This window comes from Arachis stenosperma, chromosome 6 (genome assembly GCF_014773155.1).
Source record: "Arachis stenosperma cultivar V10309 chromosome 6, arast.V10309.gnm1.PFL2, whole genome shotgun sequence".
In the NCBI taxonomy this organism is placed as follows: domain Eukaryota; kingdom Viridiplantae; phylum Streptophyta; class Magnoliopsida; order Fabales; family Fabaceae; genus Arachis; species Arachis stenosperma.
This window is the reverse complement of record NC_080382.1, coordinates 30,592,278-30,603,366: the sequence shown is the minus strand read 5'-3', so window position 1 is coordinate 30,603,366 and position 11,089 is coordinate 30,592,278. Positions and strand designations below refer to the sequence as shown.

General features: G+C 41.9%; 1 non-coding gene across 1 annotated transcript; it reads right to left on the bottom strand.

Moving 5' to 3' along the window:
- Positions 1–10,648: 10,648 nt before the first annotated feature.
- LOC130938336 (small nucleolar RNA R71) lies at positions 10,649–10,756 on the bottom strand. The gene has a single exon (XR_009069505.1). It is a non-coding gene; the product is annotated as a small nucleolar RNA R71 (small nucleolar RNA).
- Between the last annotated feature and the right edge of the window lie 333 nt (positions 10,757–11,089).

Genomic DNA, 11,089 nt, shown 5'->3' with positions numbered 1-11,089 from the left:
GGCTGTGATTGATGTTGATAGAGGAGAGTTGATCATTCAAGTGAATGGAGAATCCTTGGTGTTTGAGGCCCAAGGACATCCCTCTATCATCATGGAGAGGAAGCATGAAGAGCTTCTCTCAAAACAGAGCCAAGCAGAGCCCCCACAGTCAAACTCTAAGTTTGGTGTTGGGAGGCCACAACCAAACTCTAAGTTTGGTGTTGAACCCCCACATTCAAACTCTAAGTTTGGTGTTGGGAGGTTCCAACACGGTTCTAAGTGTTTCTGAGGCTCCATGAGAGTCCTCTGTCAAGCTAATGACATTAAAGAAGCGCTTGTTGGGAGGCAACCCAATGTTTTATAGTTAACTATTTTCTTTTGTTATTTTATCTTTTTTTGTAGGTTGATGATCATAAGAAGTCACAAAAACAATGAAAAAAGCAAAAACAGAATGAAAAACAGGAAGAAAAACAGCACACCCTGGAGGAGAAGAAGCTAGCGTTCAAACGCCAGTAATGCTAGCTGTTGGGCGTTTAACGCCCAGTCTGGCACCATTCTGGGCGTTTAACGCCAGAAAGGGGCACCAGACTGGCGTTAAACGCCAGTAAAGGGCAACAACCTGGCGTTAAACGCCAGGAATGGGCACCAGCCCGGCGTTTAACGCCAGAAACAGCTCAAAACGTGATTTTGAGCAACATTTGGTGCAGGGATGACTTTTCCTTGACACCACAGGATCTGTGGACCCCACAGGACCCCACCATCACTCTCTCTCTCTTCCCCCATTCACCAATCACCTCAATACCTCTTCCCCAAAAACCCTTCACCTATCAAATCCCATCTTTCTCTTCACCACTCACATCCATCCTTCATAAATCCCCACCAACCTCACCCTTCAAATTCAAACCACTTTCCCTCCCAAACCCACCCATCATGGCCGAACCATTAACCCCCCTCTCTCCTATATATACCCTTCTTCAACCCTTCATTTTCACACAACCTAAACACCCTTCTTTCCCTTCTTGGCCGAACACACCACCTTCCCCCTCTTCCTCATTTCTTCTTCTTCTACTCTCTTCTTTCTTCTTTTGCTCGAGGACGAGCAAACATTTTAAGTTTGGTGTGGTAAAAGCGTTGCTTTTTCATAACCATTTATGGCATCCAAGGCCGGAGAAACCTCTAAAAGAGGAAAGGGAAGGCAAAAGCTTCCACCTTCGAGTCATGGGAGATGGATAGATTCCTCTCAAGGGTGCATCAAGTCCACTTCTATGAAGTTGTGGCCTTGAAGAAGGTGATCCCCGAAGTCCCCTTTTCACTCAAAAAGGGTGAATATCCGGAGATCCGCCATGAGATCCGAAGAAGAGGTTGGGAAGTGCTTACCAACCCCATTCAACAAGTCGGAATCTTAATGGTTCAAGAGTTCTATGCCAATGCATGGATCACCAAGAACCATGACCAAAGTGTGAACCCGAATCCAAAGAATTATCTCACTATGGTTCGGGGGAAATACTTGGATTTTAGTCCGGAGAGTGTGAGGGTGGCGTTCAACTTGCCTATGATGCAAGGAGATGAGCACCCTTACACTAGAAGGGTCAACTTTGATCAAAGGTTGGACCAAGTCCTCACAACCATATGTGAAGAGGGCGCACAATGGAAGCAAGATTCAAGAGGAAAGCCGGTTCAATTAAGAAGGCATGACCTCAAGCCCGTGGCTAGAGGATGGTTAGAGTTCATACAACGCTCAATCATTCCCACTAGCAACCGGTCCGAAGTTACCATAGACCGGGCCATCATGATCCATAGCATCATGATTGGAGAAGAAATAGAAGTTCATGAGGTTATAGCCCAAGAACTCTACAAGGTGGCGGACAAGACCTCCACTTTGGCAAGGTTAGCCTTTCCTCATCTCATCTGTCACCTCTGTTATTCAGTTGGAGTTGACATAGAGGGAGATACCCCATTGATGAGGACAAGCCCATCACCAAGAAAAGGATGGAATACACAAGAGACCCCTCTCACCATGAGATCCCTGAGATTCCTCAAGGGATGCACTTTCCTCCACAAAATTATTGGGAGCAACTAAACACCTCCCTAGGAGAGTTGAGTTCCAACATGGGACAACTAAGGGTGGAGCATCAAGAACACTCCATTCTCCTCCATGAAATTAGAGAAGACCAAAGAATCATGAGGGAGGAGCAACAAAGACAAGGAAGAGACATTGAGGAGCTCAAGCACTCCATAGGATCTTCAAGAGCAAGAAAGAGCCGCCATCACTAAGGTGGACCCGTTCCTTGATTTCCTTGTTCTTTATTCTTCTGTTTTTCGATTTTTATGCTTTATGTTTGTCCATGTTTGTGTCTTGTGATCATTAGTATCTTAGTGTCTATGCCTTAAAGTTATGAATGTCCTATGAATCCATCACCTTTCTTGAATAAAAACGTGCTTAATTGATAAAGGAAAGAATTGCATGAATTCTGAATTTTATAATAGTTTAATTATTTTGATGTGGTGGCAACACTTTTGTTCTCTGAATGTATGCTTGAACAGTGCATATGTCTTTTGAACTTGTGGTTCATGAATGTTGGCTCTTGAAAGAATGATGAAAAAGGAGACATGTTACTGAGGATCTGAAAAATCATTAAAAATGATTCTTGAAGCAAGAAAAAGCAGAAAAAAAAGAGAAAAAGCAAACGAAAAAAAAAAAAGAGAAAAAGAGAAGAAAAACCGAAAAAAAAGAGAAAGAAAAAGAAAGAATAAGAGTTGTGATCCAAGGCAAATAAGAGTGTGCTTAAGAACCCTGGACACCTCTAATTGGGGACTTTAGCAAAGCTGAGTCACAATCTGAAAAGGTTCACCCAATTATGTGTCTGTGGCATGTATGTATCCGGTGGTAATACTGGAAGACAGAGTGCTTTAGGCCACAGCCAAGACTCAAGAAATAGCTATGTTCAAGAATCATCATACTTTACTAGGAGAATCATTAACACTATCTAGATTCTGAGTTCCTAAAGAAGCCAATCATTCTGAATTACAAGGGATAGAGTGAGATGCCAAAACTATTCAGAGGCAAAAAGATAAAAGCCCCGCTCATCTAATTAATACTGATCTTCATAGATGTTTTTGGAGTTCATTGCATATTCTCTTCTTTTTATCTTATTTGATCTTCAGTTGCTTGGGGACAAGCAACAATTTAAGTTTGGTGTTGTGATGAGCGGATAATTTGTATGCTTTTTGGCATTATTTTTAGTATGTTTTTAGTATCTTTTAGTTAGTTTTTAGTATATTTTTATTAGTTTTTAGTTAAAATTCACTTTTCTGGACTTTACTATGAGTTTGTGTGTTTTTCTGTGATTTCAGGTATTTTCTGGCTGAAATTGAGGGACCTGAGCAAAAATCTGATCCAGAGACTCAAAAGGACTGCAGATGCTGTTGGATTCTGACCTCCCTGCACTCGAAGTGGATTTTCTGGAGCTACAGAAGCCCAATTGGCGCGTTCTCAACGGCGCTGGAAAGTAGACATCCTGGGCTTTCCAGCAATATATAATAGTCCACACTTTGCCCAAGATTTGATGGCCCAAACCGGCGTTCAAAGTCACCTCAAGAAATTCCAGCGTTAAACGCCCAAACTGGCACTAAAGCTGGCGTTTAACTCCAAGGAGAGTCTCTACACGAAAAAGCTTCATTGCTCAGCCCAAGCACACACCAAGTGGGCCCGGAAGTGGATTTTTATGTCATTTACTCATCTATGTACTAGTTTTCTATAAGTAGGACCTTTTACTATTGTATTTGGAGAGACTTTGGTAGCTATCTTCGTTTATGCTATCTTAGACCTTTGGGAGGCTGGCCATTCGGCCATGCCTAGACCTTGTTCTTATGTATTTTCAACGGTGGAGTTTCTACACACCATAGATTAAGGTGTGGAGCTCTGCTGTACCTCGAGTATTAATGCAATTACTATTGTTCTTCCATTCAATTCCGCTTGTTCTTTGTCCAAGATATCACTTGTTCTTCAACTTGATGAAGGTGATGATTGACGCCCATCACCATTCTCACCCATGAACAAAGTGACTGACAACCACTCTTGTTCTACAAGCATCTGAGGCTTAGTGAATATCTCTGGGATTCTTTAATCGGAATCTTCGTGGTATAGGCAGGACCTGATGGCGGCATTCACGAGAATCCGGAAGGTCTAAACCTTGTCTGTGGTATTCTGAGTAGGATTCAATGACTGAATGACTGTGACGTGCTTCAAACCTGCAACCTACTGGGCGTTAGTGACAGACGCAAAAGAGGGATTCTATTCCGGTAGGGGAGGGAACCAAACCGGTGATTGGCAGTACTGTGACAGAGTGCGTGCATTAGCTTTCACTGCGCGGATGGGAGGTAGCTGCTGACAACAGTGAAACCCTACACGAGCTTGCCATGGAAAGGAGTAAGAAGGATTGGATGAAGGCAGTAGGAAAGCAGAGAGAGACGGAAGGGAAGGCATCTTCATACACTTGTCTGAAGCTCTTACACCAATGATATGCATAAGTATCACTATCTTTATCTTTTATATTATTTTCGTTCATCATCATATACATTTGAGTTTGCCTGACTAAGATTTACAAGATGACCATAGCTTGCTTCAATGCTAACAATCTCCGTGGGATCGACCCTTACTCACGTAAGGTATTACTTGGACGACCCAGTGCACTTGCTGGTTAGTTGTGCGAAGTTGTGTAATGCCATGGTATTGAGCTACCCAGCTTTTGGAGCCATTACCGGGGATTATGAGAGTTGTGAAAAAGTATTGTTCACAATTTCGCGCACCAGCGTCATTCAGCATTTTCCTTGCCACACGTACACGTCGTCTATGAGTTCGCGTCATTCGTGCAGATTCTAATCCACGCATTCGCGTCAGGCACGCGAACGTGTCACTGTGATTTTCTTCATTTCGCGAGGTCGCGTGAGCCATGCGTCTGCGTCGGTGTTCGCGGGTCATCTCCTTGGTTTCTTGTGTTCCTTCCATTTTTGCAAGCTTCCTCTCCATTTTCTAAGCCATTCCTGCCCTATGAAGCCTAAAACACTTAACACACAGGTCACGGCATCGAATGGTATAAAGGAGAACTAAAATACACAATAAAAAGATCTATAGGAAGCAGGTTTTCAACCATAGAACAACTTTGGAAAGGAATTGTAGTATCATGCTAATCATATAAATAAGTGGGTAAAGACTTGATAAAACCACTCAATTAAACATAATATAAATCATAAAATAATGGTTTATCAGTTAGTTTGCTTATTTCTTTGCTGGCTTTTTTTCTTTGTTTTATTATTTTGTTTTGTCAATCCATCCCTTTTTCATTTGCAATTCTGGTTTTTGTTGTGTTTTCAAAGATGGTAAAGACTAATGATTCCATGAAGGCCTTTCAGAAGGCGAGGAAAGCGACCGCGGCCCAGAACATCTCGACCCGGGCTGCGGGGGAGGGTTCTTCTCAGGTTCCCTCTAAGAAGCAGACCTCGGGCGGTCCTGGGCCGAGGAAGGTTATCCATACTCCTCAGGTCTATTTGGTTGATCCTCCCTAATCAACTTCTGGTGCTACCTCTTCTCCTACTGCCGGCCTTCCACCAAAAAGACAGAAAACTGTTGAACCTTTTGATTTGGATGCCCCCGACTTTGATGCTGTGGGGTTTGTTGACAATTAAATTGCTCTCTATAGCCGACTTCCCATGTGTGACGTGTCCATTCTTCGCCATTTGGATTTTATTACCCGAAGTAGTGTGAAGATGGCACACATAGGTACAGCCTTATTCCGGACCGCTCAGGACATTCCAGCTCATGCAACGAAGGCTTTTATGGAGGAGGCCAAGTCGAAGTTTGATAGGATCAAAGGTTTGAAGGATGAACTTGATGCAAAGGTGGCCAAGCTAGAGATAGACTTGGAAAATGAGAAGACTCGGGCTACTGCTGTTGTGGCTTCTGCAACTCTGGCTGAGGAGATGGCAGAGAAGCATAAGGAGAGCTATGTCCGTACTTATGGCGAGTTGCTGGAGGCCAGGGAAAGGTTGGAGTCTGCTCAAGCTGATTATACTGAGCTTTGGGGCCATCTCATGGGCAATGTGACTGCTGCCTATGAGAATTTGAAGGCTCAGGTTTGAGTTCTTGCTCCCGAGCTTAACCTAACTCTCTTCAGTTTGGACAATATTGTGGAGAATGGTAAGATCGTCCCTGCCCCAGATGAAGACGATGAAGATCTAGATCCTCCTCCTACGCCATCAGCCAAAGCTTCTGTTGCCCCGACTTTTCCAACTCCTACAGCTGAGGTCGGCCATCTCAAGTCGGACCCTGATGTTCAGATCCTGAACCAATCGGATGGAACCATTGATGCTGTCCCGTTCGCGACTCGTCCTCCTTCACCTCGAGATGCCGCCACTGGGGAGTCTTTGAATCCTTTGTAGTTTCCAATTTGTTTTTGTATCTTTTTGGCCTAGCTTGTAGGTCTTTGAACTCTATTTTTGGTAACTTGGAATGGTTTGACTTCTCCTGACGTTTGGTTGCTCTTCTTAGCAACTTTAAAAAACAAATACTTTTGGTCTCTTTAAGGTTTGCCTTCTGAGCTTTTATTGTAGTATTTTTCTTTGCTATGTTGATTTGCACTTTTTGGCACTTCCATGAATCTTTAGAGTGTTGGAGTTTTGCCGTCCGACCTTTTTTTAATTGCCTTCGTGTTTGTTTGTTTCCTGGTTTAGTCGAAGTGACCTTTGAGGCGACCTTTGTTCGACTATTCTTTTAGTATTCTCATAGAATACTTGTAAACTGATTTTGGTGAGGTCGTGGCTTTTTGAGTTGAGCTGTGTCCCTTCCAGCGCACGCCTTCTATTGGTCGACCTCTCTTGTCGATCCTTCTCGAGTTATTTCTAGTAATCCATTTTTAGTCAGGGCTGGCCAGGCCTCTTACTATGAATTACTTTTTATAACTTTGTCGCTTTGATTGGTTGGTCCGACTTCTTCATGCCGGTCCATCCTATGATATTTTTAGCAATTTATGGGCTACTTTTTATAACTTTTTGTCGCTTTGGTCGATTAGACCGACTTCTTTATGTCGGTTGATGAGCGGATAATTTGTACGCTTTTTTGCATTGTTTTTAGTATGTTTTTAGTATGATTTAGTTAGTTTTTAGTATATTTTTATTAGTTTTTAGTTAAAATTCACTTTTCTGGACTTTACTATGAGTTTGTGTGTTTTTCTGTGATTTCAGGTATTTTCTGGCTGAAATTGAGGGACCTGAGCAAAAATCTGATTCAGAGACTGAAAAGGACTGCAGATGCTGTTGGATTCTGACCTCCCTGAACTCGAAGTGGATTTTCTGGAGCTACAGAAGCCCAATTTGCGCGCTCTCAACGGCGTTGGAAAGTAGACATCCTGGGCTTTCCAGCAATGTATAATAGTCCATACTTTGCCCAAGATTTGATGGCCCAAACCGGCGTTCCAAATCAGCTCAAGAATGCCCGGCGTTTAACGCCGGAACTGGCACAAGAATGGGAGTTAAACGCCCAAACTGGCACAAAAGCTGGCGTTTAACTCCAAGAAGAGTCTCTACACGAAAATGCTTCAATGCTCAGCCCAAGCACACACCAAGTGGGCCCAGAAGTGGATTTTTATGTCATTTACTCATTTCTGTAAACCCTAGGCTACTAGTTCTCTATAAATAAGACCTTTTGCTATTGTATTTTTGATCTGGAGATCTTTGAATCTTTTGATCACTGGGGGCTGGCCTCGCGGCCATGCCTAGACCTTGTTCTTATGTATTTTCAACAGTGGAGTTTCTACACACCATAGATTAAGGTGTGGAGCTCTGCTGTACCTCGAGTATTAATGTAATTACTATTGTTCTTCTATTCAATTCAGCTTGTTCTTGTTCTAAGATATCACTTGTTCTTCAACTTGATGAATGTGATGATCCGTGACACTCATCATCATTCTCACATATGAACGTGTGATCGTCAATCACCTCCGTTCTACCTTAGATTGGGTGGTTATCTCTTGGATTCTTTAACCGGAATCTTCGTGGTATAAGCTAGAATTGATGGCGGCATTCAAGAGAATCTGGAAGGTCTAAACCTTGTCTGTGGTATTCTGAGTAGGATTCAATGATTGAATGACTGTGACGTGCTTCAAACTTGCGATTGTGGGGCGTTAGTGACAGACGCAAAAGAATCACTGGATTCTATTCCGACATGATCGAGAACCGACAGCTGGATAGCCGTGCCGTGACAGGGTGCGTTGAACATTTCCACTGAGAGGACGGGACTGTAGCCATTGACAACGGTGATGCCCAACATACAGCTTGCCATGGAAAGGAGTAAGAAGGATTGGATGAAGACAGTAGGAAAGCAGAGTGACGGAAGGGACAAAGCATCTCCATTTGCTTATCTGAAGTTCTCACCAATGATTTACATAAGTATCTCTATCTTTATCTTTATGTTTTATTCATATATCATCCATAACCATTTGAGTCTGCCTGACTGAGATTTACAAGGTGACCATAGCTTGCTTCATACCAACAATCTCCGTGGGATCGACCCTTACTCGCGTAAGGTTTATTACTTGGACGACCCAGTACACTTGCTGGTTAGTTGTGCGAAGTTGTGTTTATGCTATGGTATTGAGCACCAAGTTTTTGGACTCAGTACTGAGGATTATTTGAGTTGTGAAAAGTAGTGATCACAATTTCGTGCACCATGTTTTTGGCGCCGTTGCCGGGGATTGTTCGAGTATTCGGCAAGCTTTTGGTCCGGTAACAACACCAAGTTTTTGGCGCCGTTGCCGGGGATTGTTGAGTTTGGACAACTGACGGTTCATCTTGTTGCTTAGATTAGGTATTTATCTTCAGAGTTCTTAAGAATGAATTCTAGAGTTTCATGATGATCTGTTGAGATCTGGCTGGCTGTGAAGCCATGTCTAATCTTATTGGACCGAGGTTTCAACTTATCATCACAAGAGCTTGTTGATTTCTATCAATCTTGCTGTTGGAGCAATGATCTGCTGAGGCTTGGCTGGCCATTGGCCATGTCTAGTGTTTTGGACCGGAGCTTTCTTTGAAAAGCTTGGCTGGCTGTGAAGCCATGTCTAATTCCTGGACCGGAGTCTTAGACTAACATTGCATGATTCCTGGAATTCTCATTAAGAATTTTGATACCTTTATTTTCTTTTTCACTTAATTTTCGAAAAATCCAAAAAAAAATTACAAAATCATAAAAACCAAAAATATTTTATGTTTCTTGTTGAGTCTATAGTCTCATTTTAAGTTTGGTGTCTTGCATGCATTGTTTATTTGATCTTGGTTCTGTTTTCAAGTCAATAATACAGGGAACTGAAGATTCAGTACATGCAGCAGAGGAATTATACAGAAAAAGCTAGGCGTTCAAAACGCCCAGTGAAGAAGAAAAAACTGGCGTTTAAACGCCAGCCAAGATACCTGGCTGGGCGTTTAACGCCCAAAAGGGTAGTGCTTTGGGCGTTAAACGCCAGAATGTGCACCATTCTGGGCGTTTAACGCCAGGATGGCACAAGAGGGAAGATTCTGTTTTCAAATCAATTTTTTTCAGGTTTTCAAAATTTTTTCAAAATCAAATCTTTTTCAAATCAAATCTTTTCAATAAAATCTTTTTCAAAATCAGTTTCTTTCTATTTTCAAAAATACTTGCTATCAATTAATGATTTGTTTCAACATTTCAAGTATGTTGCCTTTTCTGTTGAGAAAGGTTTAATGTTTGAATCATATCTTTTCTTGTTAGCCAAGTCATTAATTTTTAAAATCAAATCTTTTTAAATTGTTTTCAAATCATATCTTCTCAATCACATCTTTTTCAAAAAAGTTTTCAATCATATCTTCTTCAAAATCTTTTTTTTCAAAATGTTTTTTTTAAATCTTTTTAACTAATTTTCAAAAAATCTCTTCCCCTCTTCTCACATCCTTCTATTTATGGAGTAACACTCCTCCTCAATGCACAATTCGAACTCTATCTCACTAAGTTCGAATTCTTCTACCTCTTTCTTCTATTTTTCTGTTCCTCTGACACCTCAAGGAATCTCTATACTGTGACATAGAGGATTCCACATTTTCTTGTTCTCTTCTCTTTCATATGAGCAGGAGCAAAGACAAAAGCATTCTTGTTGAGGCTGACCCTGAACCTGAAAGGACCTTGAAGCGAAAGCTAAGAGAAGCTAAGGCACAACTCTCTGTAGAGGACCTAACAGAAATATTCAAACAAGAAGAACCTATGGCAGCCGAAAATAACAACAATGCCAACAATGCAAGGAAGATGCTGGGTGACTTTACTGCACCTACTCCCGACTTCTATGGGAGAAGCATCTCTATCCCTGCCATTGGAGCAAACAACTTTGAGCTTAAGCCTCAATTAGTTTCTCTGATGCAACAGAATTGCAAGTTCCATGGAATTCAATTGGAAGATCCTCATCAGTTTTTAGCTAAGTTCTTGCAAATCTGTGACACTGTCAAGACTAATGGGGTTGACACTGAGGTCTACAGACTTATGCTATTCCCTTTTGCTGTAAGAGACAGAGCTAGGATATGGTTGGACTCACAACCTAAAGAAAGCCTGAACTCTTGGGAAAAGCTAGTCAATGCCTTCTTGGCAAAGTTCTTTCCACCTCAAAAATTTAGTAAGCTTAGAGTGGAAGTCCAAACCTTCAGACAGAAGGAAGGAGAATCCCTCTATGAAGCTTGGGAAAGATACAAACAATTGATCAGAAAGTGTCCCTCTGATATGCTTTCTGAATGGAGCATCATAGGTATCTTCTATGATGGTCTGTCTGAATTGTCCAAGATGTCTTTGGATAGCTCTGCTGGAGGATCTCTTCATCTGAAGAAGACGCCTACAGAAGCTCAAGAACTAATTGAAATGGTTGCAAATAACCAATTCATGTACACTTCTGAAAGGAATCCTGTGAACAATGGGACAAATCAGAAGAAAGGAGTTCTTGAGATTGATACTCTGAATGCCATACTGGCTCAGAATAAGATATTGACTCAGCAAGTCAATTTGATTTCTCAAAGTCTGTCTGGAATGCAAAATGCACCAAGTAGTACTAAGGATGCTTCATCT